Here is a 19,636-nt window from a genome sequence, read left to right on the forward strand (position 1 = left end):
ACAGCTTTACAGCCTTGTTGTGGTAGTGACGTTAACTTTGATTACATATGACTTTTACTAATTTATGACATTATAACATGATTTTGATCTGTCGACATAAAGTAAAATTAAATACTGGAGTGTCAGAGACTTCTATGGGGTCTGATTGACCTCATATGTACGAAACATCACCACACTGTAACAAGAAACTATTTCTTTTCACTTATAAAAGTAGTGTCTGGCCTACCTTAAAATTTTTAAAGTTGACTGAATCTGAAAAGAAAAGTTGAGTCATTCTAAAATTACCTAAACTTGTTTTCTCAAATTCAATCAAATTAAAAATCTTAAGGCAGCCTTCATGGTGGTCTGCTTTGGTCCATTGTCTCAACTAAGAGACCAATAAGCAGCTATAGTAACATTTCTTATTCTATGTTTTGATTCATACCATCTATACTTGTTCGCACCCTAAACAGAGGATATGTAATCGATGGAAATCATGCAATGTAGTACTGTCACGGATACTGAGAATAAGGAAATTTCTTGGTTTTTTTATTGATACAAACACCAAATTGAAAAAAAAATTTTTTTGCTTATTTCAGGAGTCTCCGTCGCCTGTTTTCATCTTCTTTTCCGTTCCTCCTTATGAAAACTGTTGAAAATACAACAGAGAAGTTTAGAATGATGTAATACTGATGTTATGATCACTGGTATTATAATTGCTACATACAGTAATATATGGTTTCATGTAAACACATTGTGCCACCCATTCAATAATAAATATATGCAGAAATAAAGGCCTAAAAGTGTGTCAAAAATTAAATGAGACTGGTAATAATAATAATGATAATAATAAAATGAACAAGAATGACTTTTCCACCACATGTTCATAAATCTTCAAATACTAAACTGTGTACAATGCGTATTAATTTTACTTTTTTGACATTTTTTTGGTAGAAAAAGTGCAATATTGAATGGCTTGTCTCTCACATTATCCTTTTTGTTTTTTACCTGGCTGGTTATTCGCAGTCATTCTGTGAAAGGATCCCAATCCATGGTCTCCATGTCTTCAATTACATAATGGGGAAATTGGAAAGGTCCCACAGAGCTACAGTACAACATTTGCACAGAGAGGTAAGTATCATTAACTGTGATGAATGCTAACATTACTGATGTTATTCGGCACATTGCACAAGTGTACAAGTTACACAAGTGCACAATAACTAGTTGTGGGAGATGCTGCTATCAGAAACATGAGCAGCAAGAAAATTAAAACATTATGCATTCCAGGTGCTATAATTGTGCATGAAACATCAAGAAAAAAATATTAACCGCATTTAAGACTATAGATTGAAAGATGTTTTTTTTTTTTTTTTTTTTTTTTTTTTCCTTGGCTGGTGAGTTACAGTCATTCTGCGGAGGATCCCAGTCCATGGCCTCTTCATCTTCAATTACAGAACGGGCAAACTGGAAAGTTCCCACAGACCTACAGTACAACAGATGCACAGAGAGATAAGTACGATTAAAAGAAATAAATTGTAATATAATTAAAGTTAATCCACACATTGTATGTGCAAAGTGAGGCCACAAGTTAAATGATAATAACTATAAATAAACTAGTTATATGAGATATGAGATATCAGAAACATGAGCAGCAAGATAATTAAAACATTATGCATTCCAGGTGCTATAATTGTGCATGAAACATCAAGAAAAAAATATTAACCGCATTTAAGACTATAGATTGAAAGATGTTTTTTTTTTTGTTTTTTTTTTTACCTGGCTGGTGAGTTACAGTCATTCTGCGGAGGATCCCAGTCCATGGCCTCTTCGTCTTCAATTACAGAACAGGGAAACTGGAAAGTTCCCACAGACCTACAGTACAACAGATGCACAGAGAGATAAGTACAATTAAAAGAAATAAATGGTAATATTATTAAAGTTAATCCACACATTGTATGTGCAAAGTGAGGCCACAAGTTAAATGATAATAACTATAAATAAACTAGTTATATGAGATATCAGAAACATGAGCAGCAAGATAATTAAAATTATGCATTCCAGGTCCTTAAAGTGTGTGTGACATTAAGTGAAAATATATTAGCCTCATCGTTTGTGACTGCAAATTAAAAGATCTTTTTTTTTTTTTTGGTTACCTTACTGAAGAATTATTGTCTGTCGTTGGAGGATCACAATCCATGGCCTCCATGACCTCATTCTCATAATGGGAACACTGGAAAGGTCCCACAAAGCTACAGTACAACAGTTGCACAGCATGAGAGTCATGAGCAGCACGACAGTTAAAACGTTATGCATTCCAGGTTCTATAATTTTGCATGAAATAAAGAGAAAAATTATTAATCTCATTTATGACTATAAAGGAAAAATCCATCCATCCATCCATCCATCCATCCATCCATCCATTTATTTTCTTCCGCTTATCCGGGGTCAGGTCGCGGGGGCAGCAGCCTAAGCAGGGAAACCCAGACTTCCCTCTCCCCGGCCACTTTGTCCAGCTCTTCCCGGGGGACCCCGAGGCGTTCCCAGGCCAGCTGTGAGACGTAGTCTCTCCAGCGTGTCCTGGGTCTTCCCTGGGGCCTCCTACCGGTGGGACGTGCCCTGAACACCTCACCAGGGAGGCGTCCTGGAGGCATCCTAATTAGATGCCCGAGCCACCTCACCTGGCTCTTCTCAACGCAGAGGAGCAGCGGCTCTTCTCCGAGCTCCTCCCGGATGACCGAGCTTCTCACCCTATCTCTAAGGGAGAGCCCAGCCACCCTACGGAGGAAACTCATTTCGGCCGCTTGTACCCGCGATCTTGTTCTTTCGGTCACTACCCAAAGCTCGTGACCATAGGTGAGGGTAGGAACGAAGATCGACTGGTAAATCGAGAGCTTTGCCTTTCAGCTCAGCTCCCTCTTCACCACGACAGACCAGTGCAGAGTCTGCATTACTGCAGACGCTGCACCGATCCGCCTGTCGATCTCCCGCTCCATCCTTCCCTCACTCGTGAACAAGACCCCGAGGAACTTAAACTCCTCCACTTGGGGCAGGATCTCGTCCCCGATCCGGAGGGGGCACACCACCCTTTTCCGGCTGAGAACCATGGTCTCGGATTTGGAGGTGCTGATTCTCATCCCAGCCGCTTCACACTCGGCTGCGAACCGATCCAGTGAGAGCTGAAGGTCGCGGCCCGATGGAGCCAACAGGACCACATCATCTGCAAAGAGCAGAGACCCAATCCTGAGGTCACCAAACTGGACCCCCTCAACGCCCTGGCTGCGCCTAGAAATTCTGTCCATAAAAGTTATGAACAGAATCGGTGACAAAGGGCAGTCTGCCGGCAATGCGGACCAAGCTCCGGCACCGGTCATACAGGGAACGGACAGCCCGTATCAGGGAGTCCGAAACCCCATATTCCCGGAGAACCCCCCACAGGACTCCCCGAGGGACACGGTCGAATGCCTTCTCCAAGTCCACAAAGCACATGTGGACTGGTTGGGCAAACTCCCACGCACCCTCAAGGATCCTGCCTAGGGTCCAGAGCTGGTCCACAGTTCCACGACCGGGGCGAAAACCGCATTGCTCCTCCTGAATCCGGGGTTCGACTATCCGGCGGACCCTCCTCTCTAGTACCCCCGAATAGACCTTACCAGGGAGGCTGAGGAGTGTGATCCCCCTGTAGTTGGAACACACCCTCCGGTCCCCCTTCTTGAAAAGAGGGACCACCACCCCAGTCTGCCAGTCCAAGGGCACTGCCCCCGATGTCCACGCAATGTTGCAGAGTCGTGTCAGCCACGACAGCCCCACAACATCCAGGGCCTTGAGGAACTCCGGGCGGACCTCGTCCACCCCCGGGGCCCTGCCACCGAGGAGCTTTTTGACCACCTCGGTAACCTCAGCCCCAGAGATAGAGGAGCCCACCCCCGAGTCCCCAGGCCCTGCTTCCCCAACGGAAGGCGTGTCGGTGGGATTGAGGAGGTCTTCGAAGTATTCCTTCCACCGATCCACAACGTCCCGAGTGGAGGTCAGCAGCGCCCCGTCGCCACCATACACAGTGTTGACGGAGCACCGCTTCCCCCTCCTGAGACGCCGGATGGTGGTCCAAAACCTCTTCGAAGCCGTCCGGAAGTCGTTTTCCATGGCCTCGCCGAACTCCTCCCATGCCGTGGTTTTCACCTCGGCGACCGCCGCCGCCGCACTCCGCTTGGCCTGTCGGTACCTGTCTGCTGCCTCCGGAGTCCCACAGGCCAAGAAGGCCCGATAGGACCCCTTACCGCCGGTGTCCACCAGCAGGTTCGGGTGTTGCCGCCCCGACAGGCACCGACCACCTTACAGCCACAGCAATGGAGGCACGGAACACGGCCCACTCGGACTCAATTTCCCCAGCCTCCCCCGGGACATGGTCGAAGCTCTTCCGGAGGTGGGAGTTGAAGCTCCTTCTGACGGGAGACTCTGCCAGACGTTCCCAGTAGACCCTCACAATGCATTTGGGTCTGCCAGGTCTGACCGGCGTCCTCCCCCACCATCGGAGCCAACTCACCACCAGGTGGTGATCGGTTGACAGCTCCACCCCTCTCTTCACCCGAGTGTCCAAGACATACGGCCGCAAGTCCAACGATACGACTACAAAGTCGATCATTGAACTGTGGCCTAGGGTGTCCTGATGCCAAGTGCGCATATGGACACCCTTATGCTTGAACATGGTGTTCGTTATGGACAATCTGTGGCGAGCACAGAAGTCCAATAACAAAACACCACTCGGGTTCAGATCGGGGGGGCCATTCCTCCGGATCACGCCCCTCCAGGTCTCACTGTCGTTGCCAATGTGAGCATTGAAGACCCCCAGCAGAACGAGGGAGTCCCCAGAAGGAGCACTCTCCAGCACCCCCTCTAAGGACTCCAAAAAGGGTGGATACTCTGAACTGCTGTTTGGACCATAGGCACAAACAACAGTCAGGATCCGTCCCCCAACCCGAAGGCAGAGGGAGGTTACCCTCTCATTCACCGGCGTAAACTCCAACGTACAGGCACCGAGCCGTGCCCGGCGCCTCTCACCAGTGGCAACTCCAGAGTGGAAGAGAGTCCATCCCCTCTCGAGAAGACTGGTTCCGGAGCCCAAGCCATGCGTCGAGGTGAGGCCGACTATATCTAGTCGGAACTTCTCAACCTCGCGCACCAGCTCAGGCTCCTTCCCCACCAGAGAGGTGACATTCCACGTCCCCAGAGCTAGCTTCTGCAGCCGAGGATCGGACCGCCAAGGTCCCTGCCTTCGGCTGCCGCCCAGCTCACATTGCACCCGACCCCTACGGCCCCTCCTACGGGTGGTGAGCCCACGGGAAGGAGGTCCCATGTCACCTCTTCGGGCTGTGCCCGGCCGGGCCCCATGGGTAAGGGCCCGGCCACCAGGCGCTCGCCATCGAGCCCCACCCCCAGGCCTGGCTCCAGGGGGGGTCCCGGTGACCCGCGTCCGGGCGAGGGGAACTCCGGTCCATTCATTGTCATCATCATAGGGGTCTTGTGAGCTACACTTTGTCTGGTCCCTCAATGGAAATTTTTTTTTTTTTACCTGACTGGTGATTTACAGTCATTCTGCGGAGGATCCCAGTCCATGGCCTCTACGTCTTTGTTCTCATAACCCACAGATTGGAGAGGTCCCACAGGGCTGCAGCACAACAGTTGCACAGACAGATAAGCACTATCAAAGGAAATAAATGGTCATACTGCTAAAGCTAATCCACACATTGCACATGCAAAGTGTAGGCCACAAGTTAAATGACAATAACTGTAGTTATATGAGATGCTGCTATCAGAAACATGAGCAGCAAGACAATTAAAATACTGGCATGGGGAGCACCATCAAGTTTCTATATTATTACTAAAGTAAGTACACACATACGCATTGTGCTTTTGAGTTGCTATCATTGGTCCACAACATAAAGAGAAAAAATTATTAACCTTGTATGTGACTGTAGAGTAAAAGACCTTTTTTTCCCCTTTTTTTTTACCTGACTGGTGAATTATTGTCAGTGTTTGGAGGATCCAAATCCATGGGCTCTGTGTCCTCATTCTGATCACGGGACTGGAAAGGTTGCACAGAACTACAGTACAATAATTGCACAGAGAGAAACCTAAATTAGAAAAGTTGAGTCCCATAGTATTAACAGATATCGATGAGAATATTACTCGAGTAATCTCACAGTTAGATCTCACTAACTCTCATTGTGTGAGATGCCACCATCAGACAATTAAAACATTGTGCATTTCAGGTGCTGTAATTGTGTGTGACATAAAGAGAAAAAAACGATTAGTCTTGTACCCAACCGTAGATTGAAGAGTTTATTTTATTTTTTTACCTGACTGATGAATTATTGGCAGTCTGTGCAGGATCCCAGTCCATGGGATCAATGTCTTCATTGTTATGACACGGAAATTGGAAAGGTCGCACAGAACTGCAGAAATATAGATGCACAGAGAGAGAAATCAATTAGATAGGTTTAGCCTGTAATATTAACAGATAATACCAACACGTTCTCATCCCAAGTCATCACAAACTAGGTATCCTTATGCATCTGCTAGTTACATTTGGGGATGCCACTACCGTAATATTAACACAACCAAATGGAGGAATGACGCTGCACATGGCTATGTTTAAGAAACAAAGGCACATGACAACTAATGCCGGGATGTCAACAAACACATATGCTGGCTTGTATGGTTAGGTCTAGGGGAAGGAGGCACATGATTAGGAGTCGAAAAAAAATATTCACATGGGGAGTGAATACTGGACTCCGTGATAAAAGTCTGGGGTTTGTTGGATCCATCCACACTCCCTCCCTCCCACCCCCTACAGACAACCTTGCACTGCTTATATTACATTGTGACTGGGCGTTTCAACCTGCTGCACATCATGCCGACAGGATAGGTTCTGTCCAACTATGTTCTTCAGTGACGCCGCCTGTTTGCGAATCATGCAGACACGACAGATGCTGTCAGCCGGTACATTATAACACCACAGCCAGTTCTGTCCAACCATGTTCTGTCCAACCATGTTCTGTCCAACCATGTTCTGTCCAACCATGTTCTAAGCTTATGCAAAAGGTGTGGACATGAAAGGTGGCTTTTGGCTCCGATATGTTGCGCCGGAAGTACTGACAAAGCATCTGTATTTGACAACTTAGTAATGAGAACGGGCTAATAAGTAATGTCACACATTGCATGTACAAAGTGTCGGCTAAAAGCTTGATTAGAATAATTTCAGGAGATGCCGCTATCAGGAACATGACTAGCAAGGCAATTAAAACATTGTGATTTCAAGTGCAATAATGGTGTGCGACATAAAGTAAAAATGATTTGCCTTGTGTGCAAAGGTAGCTTAAAAAAAGAGCTTAAAGTTTTTTTTGTTTTTTTTTACCTGACTGGTGAATTATTGTCAGTCTGTGAAGGACCCAAATCCATGGGCTCCGTGTCCTCATTCTGATGACGGGCAGATTGGAAAGGTTGCACAGAACTATAGTACAACAGTTGCACAGAGAGATACATAAATTACAGGTTAAGCTCGTAGTATTAACAGATATCGATTAGAATATAAATAGAGTAAGTCCGCACAGTTGATGTGCAAAGTTAAATCACATTAACTGTAGTTATGGGAGAAACATGAGCACTAACACAGTTAAAACATTGTTCATTCCAGGTGCTGTAATAGTCTGTGACATAAAGAGCTGATAAATGAATACCCCAAAATAAATCACGTCACTGGGAGCCCAGTTTTTTGCCTACAGTCAACAGAGGGATCAACAAGTTCAGCATTGTTAAACTTCAAGTTTTAACTACTAATGAGACATTTTTGGTTCAGCCTACACTATGGAAGCACTTTTTGATTTGTCTTATTTTAGCTTATTTTAACTATTTACTTTGTTTTATTCTCTTAAAAGAAGTATATATGTGTGTGTGTGTGTGTGTGTGTGTGTGTGTACATATATATATATCTTTTACATTATCTTGTATTTTTTTGATATGTATGACTTTTGAGAAGCACTTTGAACTACCTGCTTTGCTTTGGCTTACCTGTAAGGGTCTTCTCCATCACCAGAAGCAGCCTGCACTTTGGCATCCTGGAAACAAAAAAAAAACATATAACACACACAACACACACAACATACAAATGAATTATTTAAGACCATGTATATATACCATGTAAAGATTTAGATTATGCACTGCAGATAAAATGGTGAAAATCTTACATGTTGAAAAGGAAGGGGTGATGTTTGATCATCATAGACGACCACACCATCGAATCCATGAGCATTGTCCACACACTGGACAGAATTCTGCAACGTCATCAAAAATGTGTTACAAAAATGAAATGTATCCTATAATTCCCACAATGCGACACCACACTGTTCCACATAAACAGCAAAATGCTTACATAAATGTAAAATTCCTTAATCTTCTAATAATGATAATGTTTGAAATGAACACATGTGCCTCAGAATACATCAAAATATATACATCATATAAAAAATTTGAATTAATGCCACACTGCATTCAAAGTTGTATTAAAAGTATCTATTTAAGTATTATCAGCAAAATGTACTTTTAAAGTAACCTACGTAAAGTAAAAGAAGTCAATGTGCAGGAAAATCCCCTGTCAGTGTTTTTTTGTTATATTTGATGTTTCTGTATGAATCTTCCTGCAGCTGCATTAATGTGTGTTTTAATGTGATTTCACTGCTGTAGATGCTTAAGGCTGTGCTCAGTTTAACTACTTTATATCCTGCTGGGAAGGTAAATCTACAGATATTCTATAAGATGTTCGTGTTTGTAGTGTGTCTGTCCTGTGAGAACCATAAATCAATGAAAAGTCAGAAAAACAGCCCTGTTTTCAGCATTTTGCATTTCTCAGTCCCTCACACATCTGAAGATATATGGTTTTCACAGTACTTTCACAGTACAGTACTCGAGCAAATTTACTTACATTCTATTAGGTACTTTTTACTTCCATTGTAAACGCAACCTCAACCCCCTATCCTCGATGAGTTTGCACCGCTGTGTAACGAAAAGTAATAATGTTCGTCCTGAAGTGAAAGTACTTCTCACAGACTCTAGCTGTAAAACATGATTGTAGTGTTGACATTCTTTCTTGTCAGCACAAGTCCTTCCAAAATATCAGATGAATCGATAAATGCGCACGTGTTTGATCAGTGCTAACAATGCTAAAAATGCTACTGTTTAAAATGACTAAGCTGATTCAGTCAATTCATAATGTACATCCAAACACAAAAGACAAACACAAAACAAACAAACAAACACAAAAATTGCAGTGCGTCCATATACATTACCAAATAATTGCACAGGTAGGTTAATTTCAGGCAGTTTTAACTTACGCCTTGTTTTTCCATGCTGTCGGATGCCATTTTCTGCTCTCGCTCTTCCGGTGAAACGTGTTATATGCATACATTGTAAGCACGCACACATCGGACCATGCGCGTGCTTACAATATTGAACCCTTACCTTGCTGGTTATTTCTAATATATATAATATTTCTAAGTTTTTTCTTTCAGGTTTGTTGTTCTTATAACATGACAAAGAATCTCATCAATCTATGTGACAAATAAAAATATAATTCATTTTTAAAACAACAATCAATGGGGAAATGTAAGAGTATCTCTCTCCCTACCAAAACTACTTCGTGTTGACATTTTTTTAATCAGCACTACTCCTCCCAAATCTCAAATAAGTCTGTCTGAACGTCTCTCATCTGTCTTCAGCAACAGTTTGTTCTAACTTAGACTAAGAACTCTTTGGGGTCAAAATGACCCAAAACATATGTAACATTACCATGTAAGACAAACATACATAACTTTGGCTGTACATACCTCTTTTCCTGAGATCCTGGACAGAACATCGATAAACTTTCCCTCTGTTCATGGTCTACTTTGGTTCAGTCTGACAGACAAGTCTCCACTTGGTGGTTGGAATTCTAAATGATCTGAATGTGTTTACTCCCTAGAGGGATGATTAGATCTTGTCTACGTGAAAAATAAAGACGTACTTCCCCATTTTATCATGCACATTCCAAAGATTATTGTCAGCCTGTTTCAGGTTCTCCAACCCAGAAAACCCAACCAATCAGTGGCTGTGAGAAGAACAAAAAAACAAAAGACTCCACCAATTTCTCCACCAATTTGACATCTCATGTATTTTGAAAATAAATGCTGCAAAGTGAGAAAACATGACCAAATAGAGAAATGTTGCCAAAGACCAACAGAATTTCCAGTGATGTTTTTTTTTTTTAAGTCTAATGTGGAAGTTAGCATCGGTTCCCTCATCAAAAAGCCTATGGGATTTTTCCACTGGAATTTTGACCACTGCAGAAAATAAAGTCTGTCGCAAACTAACTTTTATGATACTTACACATTTTGTTCAGCAAGACAATAAGTAATGAACACCACTTTTATGATTTTTGGAGCATAAATGCAATCGCTAGAAGTTAAAAGCTAATGATAGGCTAGAACGAACTACACGATAGTCGCACAAATTCTACATCGCCGTGACAATGAGGCTGTAAAGTTGTATTGGAGGTGATGAAGTTCTGTAGTCTCATTTAGCCACTGTACAGCAAAACGTGAAAATCTCTTCAGCTTGTGTTAACCACAGACTTTATGTCAGGTGTTAAAAAGACAAAAGAAAAACATTCGAGAAACCCATTGACCTCCAGACTAGGGGCCCAGAAGTGCTAAAATGCCAACACATTTTAATGTTTTAGGACTCATTCCTGTGTCACTTTATTTTTTTTAACATTTTGTTTGATAATATACTTGAATATTTCATTTTTATCTCTAAATTACACATTTATAGCACTCACTAGAAGGTGTTAGAGTAATTAATTATTGCATTAATGCAAGCCTACATTGTAGAAGAAGATGTCTGAGTACATGTCTGGTCTTTAAAATGGACATGACCAGCTTGTGCATTTTTCCAAGTCATGGTACATTCTACAGAGTAAAAACACACACTATGGACCAACTGTTTCATAATAGAGGCATGTACAAAAAAAAGACAGAGAAACATATATATGAATGGTAAAATAAAAAGGGGCTAAAAAAATATTAGATTAATTGCTAATAATGGCGTTTTTACAGTGTCTTTTGTTTCTTTTATATATTTTCTTATTGCCTTTATGTCATGAATCAATATGATAATATAAAAGTAGAAGTAGTAGTAATAATAATAATGATTAATAATATACTTTATTTATATAGCACCTTTCAAACAAGAAATGCAGCACATTGAGGGCATTATAAGTCTAGAGTGCCTCACATGAAAACAGACAGATTGGACATAAAACAGGCCATGAAGACAATTCAGCATAGAAGAACATTTAAAACAAAAATTAAGTTCTTAGAATATTGAAATTATTAGATAAAACCATGAATCATGAAAGCAATTAAGATGCAGCATTTTTTTTTACAAAATTGTAAAAAAAAAAAAAATTGTTGTTTTTGAAAAGTCAGTTAGTAAAAACCTAGAATGAATAGATGCGTTTTTAGCTTTTTTTCAAAAATATTTAGTGAGTTTGCTTCTCTAATATCGATAGGTAATGTGTTTAATAACTTTGGAACCTAAGTGACAAAGGCTGCAACCCTGATTTTCTTTCAGCTGTTGCTTGGAGCCTTCAATAAATCAGCAACAGATGATGTTATGTACTTTCTTCAGTAAATGCAGAACTGCAGTTTGTATATAAAGCAATATTACAGGAAAGGGCGTGCTTCAACATCATCTAAGCATGACAAATACAGTTAGGACCAAGGTGCTTGCACAGAGATAGGCAAGCATCACTGAAGTGCTCAAATGACGTAAAAGCACACCCTCTCATGTAATATTTGACAGCTACTACCAACAAAATAAAAATGTATTATCAAAATGTATTCATGTTCTGGGGCGATTAGCTCTCAAAATTAAAAGCCTTTTGCAACTGTTATCTCTTCAACAGAACAAGCAGAGCCTTCTGATATATAAAACTGATATTAGCTTCATTCAGTCATTACATTTAGCAGTTCTGACTCAGTAGGTTGTGCCTAGAGGTCATGCATTACAAAAAAAATTCAGACTGTGAACAAGCAACAACATTTGAAGGACAAGCGGTCTATGAGGTTGTGTTCCCCATATCCAAGAAGGGTGAACCCTCAGCAAAGCCTGTAAAAACAAACCCCACACACAGTAAATTGTTAAATATTTTATTTTTATTACAAGCATATTAACAAAAAAATAGATACATAACATATAAAGGGTTAAAGTTACTAATGCATTTAAGTGTTAATCATTCAAATGTGCAAATGTAAAGGCGAAGCTCATTTTAATTCATTTACATAAATCTGGGTTAAATAATGCAGCTAATTATATAGTTGTTTATAAAATAAATATACAAAGTCATGCTAAAATGTCAAAATAAATGTAGTAGAGAAGTAAAATAATCCCAAACTATTTCCCTCAAAGATTGGACAATGAAATGTGCACCATCTGCAGGAAAACCTTCAGCTGCAGGTCCAGGATGAAAACTCACAAAGTCATCCACTCGAGGGTCAAACCGCACCGCTGTGACCTCACTGTGAACCTGGAGCACCACAAGATCGTCCACGTCAACGGCGCCACAGATCCTCAGCCACCCAGCTCGCTGCTCTTAGACTACTGCGGCAAAGAGTTCAAATCATGTAGCACATTTCAGAAGTATTTGCATCTTTCCTTTGTATAGACAGCCTAGTTTTATTTAAAAAAGACTATATTTTCAGCAGTGAAAAACTTTTTAAATGTAGTTCAAACTGAGCAAATGACTGGTTTTAAGAAGATTGTCATTATGCTTTTCTTAGATGGAGAATCCCACGAATGTCCTTTTAAATTTTAAAAAAATGGAGGGCCGACATTAGTGGGACTACTGGACAAGATTTTGTGTAACTAGAGTAACTCTAATCAAAGTGTTTCTTTCAAATGCTATGAAAGAAATGTTATTTTCAAACCACTGCATTTTTTAGTATGTTAAATTGTGGCCTTTGCCACAGTATTATTTCAAAGCAGGTATTTAGCTGTTGACTCTCTTGTTGTTGAGATGTGCTACTTAAAAGCCAAGTGTCATTGAACATTAATGCACTTACACTTATTTCAATCACACTTGTACACTTTTGCCCCATTACCTTCAAAAGCAAATTACTCTACAGTGTTTGATACAGTAAAAGAGATTTGTAAACGACCTTAAACAGCAACATTTCAAGAAGGATGTGTAGTTAGCTGATCAACTGCTGCGGCATAAAAGTTTTAACACCAGTCCAATTTTTGAGTTTAGTGAAGGGTCTGAGTTTAACTCTGCTATTCAGATTATGCAATAAACCTGCTGCCTAGGACAGGGCCCATATTAATCCTTCATATTTAGAACCATGGAGGTGAATATTCAAACAATATGTTTGCTAATAACTTTTAATCAGTTTTAGTGTCTTGCACTCCAGGGTAAAGTGTGAAGCAATTACTTGACAGTTTGGGTGTTTTATTTATTTATTTATTTTGTCATTAAGGACAGATGAATAATGCAATGAAGGTGCATAAATAATAATAATAATAACACCCCTATTCATAGGGCATCTTTATAAAGTGTTTCAAATACAAGGACAAATAAAAGAAAGAAAAAAGTTACACATTCATGTTCAGTAAATATCAATAACAAATAAACAGAAATAAACTAAACTGAAGAATTATCAATTATGTTAATGATCAAACCCTCTAACAATTGATTTGAGACAATTTTCTCCAGGTTTTTTTTTGTAGAAAGTGGAGCTTAAAAACTGGTCTGTAGATGATCAGAGCCTAGGAAATTACTGGTCTTGAAATAGTCTGAAACACATCCAGAAGATAAAGAACTGCTAATGAGTTAAGCAAACAAGGGGCTACACCCAGATCCTCTGATAAGAATTTGTTAGGTATAGTGTTGAGAGGATTCGATCATAGTGTCATGGGTGAGATAGTCCCAATTAACTTGTGATAATTTCTTTAAAATACTTGCTAGGTATCCAGCTGAGACAGGGCTTACAAAATGATCTATGACTTTTTTCCACAGTCTCTCAGACTTCCCGCACTTCCTTATCAGGCCACATATTACCTCACTATATGATTAGTGTTTCAATTGAAAATTAATAAATCTCTATACTTTATAAATACGGAGTTGAAATGGGGAAACAGCTCACCTGGCTCTGTCCAAACAAAAAAAAAAAAAAATCCTATTAGCACTAAAGCTCACTGATTCTGTTTTTTTGTTTAAATCCATACAAGCACCAAATTGTAAAAAGGGCAGTTTTCTCTCTACAGGGGTTGTATTGTAGACTATTTCTTAGTCCGGGACCAGTAACTTCCTGGAGTCTCAATTTGCCAATTCATGGAGAGGGATGATGGCTGTGTGTATCACTCATCTTCTCTACCTCCTCCTCCTGAGAGACGGGGGACAGAAGTTTAGTTTAGAATGGTGGGTTACCTATTCAATAATAAATACATGCAGTACATGCAATGCTTAGCCTCTAAGGGTTTCTGTATAATGTCAATTGAAATAAGTCTTTTTTTTTACCTGGATGGTGCATTACTGTCAGTCTCTGGAGGGTCCTCATTGTCATAACGGGGAAATTGAAAAGGTCTCACAGAACTACAGTACGACAGTTGCACAGAGAGAAAAAAAATACATTAGATGGGTTTAGCCTGCAGTATTTACAAATATAAATTAAAATGTTACTTAAGTCCACACATTTCATGTAAAAGGTGCAAAAATTACATTACATTAACTCTAGTTGCTACTCATTTAACCCCTCTTATTTTACTTTGATTTAAAAAATGTAATTGTATTTGTATGTGTGTGTATGTCTTTTGTATTGTATTTCAAAAATGCTTTGTGTTTCTTTTAAATCATCTCTCAGTGCCTTTATGTTTAATTTCACTGAATTGTCTCGCTTTGCTTTGCCTAACCTGAGAGGGCCTTGTCCACCAGAAGCAGACTGCTCGACGGCAACCTGATTATGCAAAGAGAACAAAACACGTAACACGCAATACATACAAATGTTACTGAAGACCATATACTGGATTTAAACATATATTTAAACAGATTTTGACTCTACACTTCAAATTCAAAAGTATAAATCTTACTTGAAGGGAGTATGTTTGATAGTCATAGACGACCACTCCACCAATTCCATCGGCATCGTCCACACACTTGATGGAAATCTGCAATATTATCAAAAATGTATTGTGTAATGAAATCCATGATGTAATCCCCATATAACAACACCAAAGTGTAAGACTTTGATAAGAAATTGCTTAAATGAATGTTGAATCCACATGCTAACAATGCTAATGTGTGAGGCCGATAACTTGACTCTGATTAAATCAATTCACCAAGTCGATCCACATCCAGATACGATCAGTAACTTCCCAAACTACAGTACTTCCATATACAGTGCTTAAGCAAATTCTTGTACAGATATATTCATTTTAACCTAATATGTTCAAACTCACACTCGGTTTTTCAGACGCCATTTTTGACTTCTTTGTCTCCTCACATTCAGGCTTACGTCATGTGTCGTTGACCACTTGAATGTCACGTGTTACGTATACTCGCTGATATTTTATTACGTTAATGTACAGCAATGCTGAGAATGTCAAAATGCTATTTAAATAATGACATGAAACCTTTGGTTTACTGGGTTATTTCTGATAGGCTGTTTTTCATTTGTGTTAGACTTTTTTTTATAACAGAAGGAAGAATTTCTTGCCAATTTATGTTACAAACTAAAACATTGTTCATTTTTAAAATAACACTCACTGTCGAAAATTTAAATTAGACCTTTCCCGCCAAATAATACCTCAAATCTTCTAACTTTAAAGCACGTTTTCAACTGGATATTCCCTATACACTGATGATGAAGATTCATTCAACATGTGCTTCCAACCAAAGTAGATAAAAATGTTCATCACCCCCAAACTTAAACTTACCTCTTTTCTTGAAAACGCCCTTGAAAAGCATGCAGGTTACTGATCTTTCTTCCATTCCAAAGTTGGTTAAATATCTCAACTGAGAGGGAAAAAAAAATCTATCTTTGTTGGTTGGATTATAAATATGTATGCCTTTTTGACATCCATTAAAGATATATTCTCTATTATATCATCTGAAAAGATTTTACAGCCCAAAAAAAGTGGCCATCTTCCTCTGCTGATGAGCTGAAATGAAATCAGCATGCAGTACTTTCCTTTGCATACCACGGATGAGCAAGTAAGCATGTTTCAGTTCTCAAAGGAAACTTGCACAGAAAAAATACGCGTGGTGTAGCCACCCACAGGTACCTTTTCGGGGAAAAGACTACATGTAAGCAGCAGGCTGATGTGTTGAAGTGACATGCACTCAACTGTCCACCAACACCTTTTGCAAGACCAAGCAACATCTGCTTCTGCCTGGACTGCTTACAGCATACAGATAATATCGACACAAGTGGTCGCCCATGAGGAAAAAACAGTACGTCCATTTTAAGCATATAAACAAAACTGAGCACTGCTTTCATTTTTTCCTCATTAAGGACAGCTGTGTGTATTTTTTCTTATGAATTTGCTAAAGGTTGCAATTGCAATTGGTATCTGACATCGAGGGTCACTTACCAAACATCAGTATTTGACAAGTTGGGAGTGAGTCCGGGTTGGATGCTGTGAATGCTGCATACAGCTCTGTTAATAAATGTCAAGTAGCTTTATTTATGTATTTTTTGGACAGGGAAAGAAAGCTAACTGATACACACGCACACACACACACACACACACACACACACACACACACACACACAAATCAAAGATGCAAGAGAGACTTGAACCAAAGGAGGGAGGGAAGGGGGCTTAAGAAAAGCTTAGGCATAATGCTTAGGTATAATGCTAGCTGTAAAGCACTCAGCTCATGTTTTGATGGTTATAAAACTGATTTTATTTATTTTTTTCGCTCTGCCAGGTTGTTTTGTCAGGAACCTCCTGCAAATAACAAATAAGCATTCTGTGGGTAACAGTGCATGAGGTATAACATATCTATCACATTTAGGCCTACTGTCCTGGGCTGTTTTGCTCCATCATAAATTCGGTTATAGCTCCCACACAAACAGATGATTACACCCAATAATGAAACACATTCAGGATGTCTGAATGACGTGAAAAAGTTTTACATCTGGGTCATGGTGATTGAAATCCTCTCGCGAGATTTATCCAGGAACTGTCCCATAAAATATAAAATATATCTCTATGGTATCTGCAGTCGCCTTTTATTTTTTCTCAAGAATACAACTCCTGCAGTCTTTGAATTTCTGCAGAACAGGATGTAGAAAGCATCGGCAGAATAAAATGTGATCTCTTGCCCACATCCTGCTATTTCACACCGAGGGAACAAAATATAAAGGAAGTACAAAATGTGCAGGTTTTTAAATATGGTAAACAAGATCCCATCATAAGAGCAATCTCATTGCATTTTAAATTATTTTCTGCATTGTTTTAGGGTTTATTTTAGGGGTTTATGGCAATATTGGTGCATAAATGCATCAGACCTGGGAAGGCTGTTAGTCAGCACACAATACTTAGGGTTATTACGGTAAGAAAGTAATTCTGTATAAACCAGGTCAGTACTGCTGTATGACCCTAGTAAATAGTGGTGACATGATATTTACCTTCACTGCACCCTCTACAGACAGAATATGTGACCTACAAGTTAACCAAATATTACACAAACTCTACCCATGAAAGTTTCATATTTATTGTTATCCTAACTGAATATATTCGTCAGATTTTCATTGTAAGGGACCTTGTGCAATATCAGCATGAAAGTTGGCATTATGTTTTGTTCCAGAGTTCAATGGTGCAGCATTATGAAGAGTTGAAAAAGTGCAATGTGTGCAGAATTTAAGTTCTGCTTTATTAAAGTTTCTCCAGTGTTTTCTATCTTTTGCAGAATAGAGGAAAAAAATAAACTGCAACAGACGACGTTTTAAATCTATTTGTCTTTTATTATACACTCACTAGTATACCTTGTCCACCCAGCAGCACCTAAATGTGTTAGAGAGCAGGGGATTCCCACCTGTGGGTTTTGGCTCCCACTAAGGGTCGCCAACGATTCACAGGGGGGTCGTCGTAAGGAGCTCATGATTTTGAGGGTCGGAAGAAAACTTAGGCCTATATATAAAGCATTCCATTCATTTATTTGAAAAAAAAACAAACAAAAAAACTCTTTTTTCTGAATTCAAAATATAAACTACTACTACAAAATAAGGGCATGATGAAAACCTGAACACAAGCTTCACAGAGCCTTTTGCTCTCTACCAAACGGCCTCATCCTGAAACTAAAAAAGTATGCAGTTAAAACAGCCATAGAGCAAACAGAACAATGGCCATGTATCAGGGAAAAGAAAACTAATACAATACAGACCCAAAAAAGGTCCTAAAAATATCAAGAATACTCATCTCTGATGCAGTATTCACAGAATAATCTGCTCAAAATTCATCCAAATTGCTCATTTTGCTCAAACTTCCTGCAGTTATTGCATTCACTATTTGGGTAAATTGTTGCGTTGAGCAGTTACTCTGCTCTGTTATTGTTACACATTAAATATAATATCTAATATCCATGAAATATGCCACTTAGTCAGTGGTCGTCAGTTGACTTAGTTTTAGAAAAGAGATCCCTTAAGGAAAAAGGTTGAGAGCCACATTTTTAAAGTTTCAGGTCTTTGGTTCATTGAAGTACATTAAGTGCTGTACATACTGTAGTACTTGAACTTTAACATCTCTTCCAGCAGATGTCAGTATTTCCCATTAAAACCATATCTGGCATTGTCTCGTTTGACTGCATTTTTTCATCTATTTTACAAATTCATCATTTTGGAAAAACAAGCAATAATTTCAATCAAAGAGCGTTTTCTTAGTGTCTTGGTGGAGTTTTATTATATATATATATATATATGTGGTCAAAATGTGAATGTTAGCTGTTGTGAGCATGAGTTTGTTCCTCATGGTTACCACACTTCTGTTTTATTTTAGTGCAAACAAGGCATATGTGGCTTTTAAAAAAAAAAATAATAATAACAAGCTATTCACTGTTCAAACAACCACTGAAACTGCAGTTATATCAACAGCATGTAAATGGGTCAGTCAAAAAAAGTAATTAAACATGAACAACTCTCTCCCAAATCCAAGAACCAGACCACTAACACTAAAATTTGTTATATGGGTACATTTTTTTGTCCCAGAACTGAGAAAAATGCAATAAAGTTAGTTTTAGGCACAAAAATGAATGAAAAAAATGTATTTCTTTTCTAAAGAAAAGTTTCTTTATACCCCTTAAAATTAGGAAGGCCTCAAAATCCCTGTGAGGCTTTGGCCAGCCCTGGTGGGCGGAATTTGTTCAGTTTTTATAGTTTGGGAGGTTTTCATTGTGAGGCAGGATAATAATAATTTTAAAAAGAAATACAGTTTCAAAAAATTGAAGCTGCTGGTGCAAACTGGTCCTTTAACTGTACTATAGTAATAGTTTAAAGTGGCCTATATATACAGTAGACAGCTGCAGTGTTTTGTATTAATTTTTCTAATTAATATTAGAATTAATAATAATAAT

At 39.5% G+C, this 19,636-nt stretch overlaps 1 long non-coding RNA gene across 2 annotated transcripts; it reads right to left on the reverse strand.

Annotated features, from left to right (window-relative positions):
* Positions 1-12,311: 12,311 nt before the first annotated feature.
* Positions 12,312-16,257, reverse strand: LOC121955571. Of its 2 annotated transcripts, none has more exons than XR_006106637.1 (5): positions 15,997-16,257; positions 15,151-15,228; positions 14,974-15,017; positions 14,582-14,656; positions 12,312-12,666 (listed from the first exon to the last, which is right to left on the reverse strand). It is a non-coding gene; the product is annotated as an uncharacterized LOC121955571 (long non-coding RNA). The 2 variants fall into 2 exon arrangements; XR_006106636.1 differs by lacking the exon at positions 12,312-12,666 and adding an exon at positions 13,517-14,447.
* Positions 16,258-19,636: the final 3,379 nt, after the last annotated feature.

Source organism: Plectropomus leopardus, chromosome 16 (assembly GCF_008729295.1).
Source record: "Plectropomus leopardus isolate mb chromosome 16, YSFRI_Pleo_2.0, whole genome shotgun sequence".
In the NCBI taxonomy this organism is placed as follows: Eukaryota; Metazoa; Chordata; class Actinopteri; order Perciformes; family Serranidae; genus Plectropomus; species Plectropomus leopardus.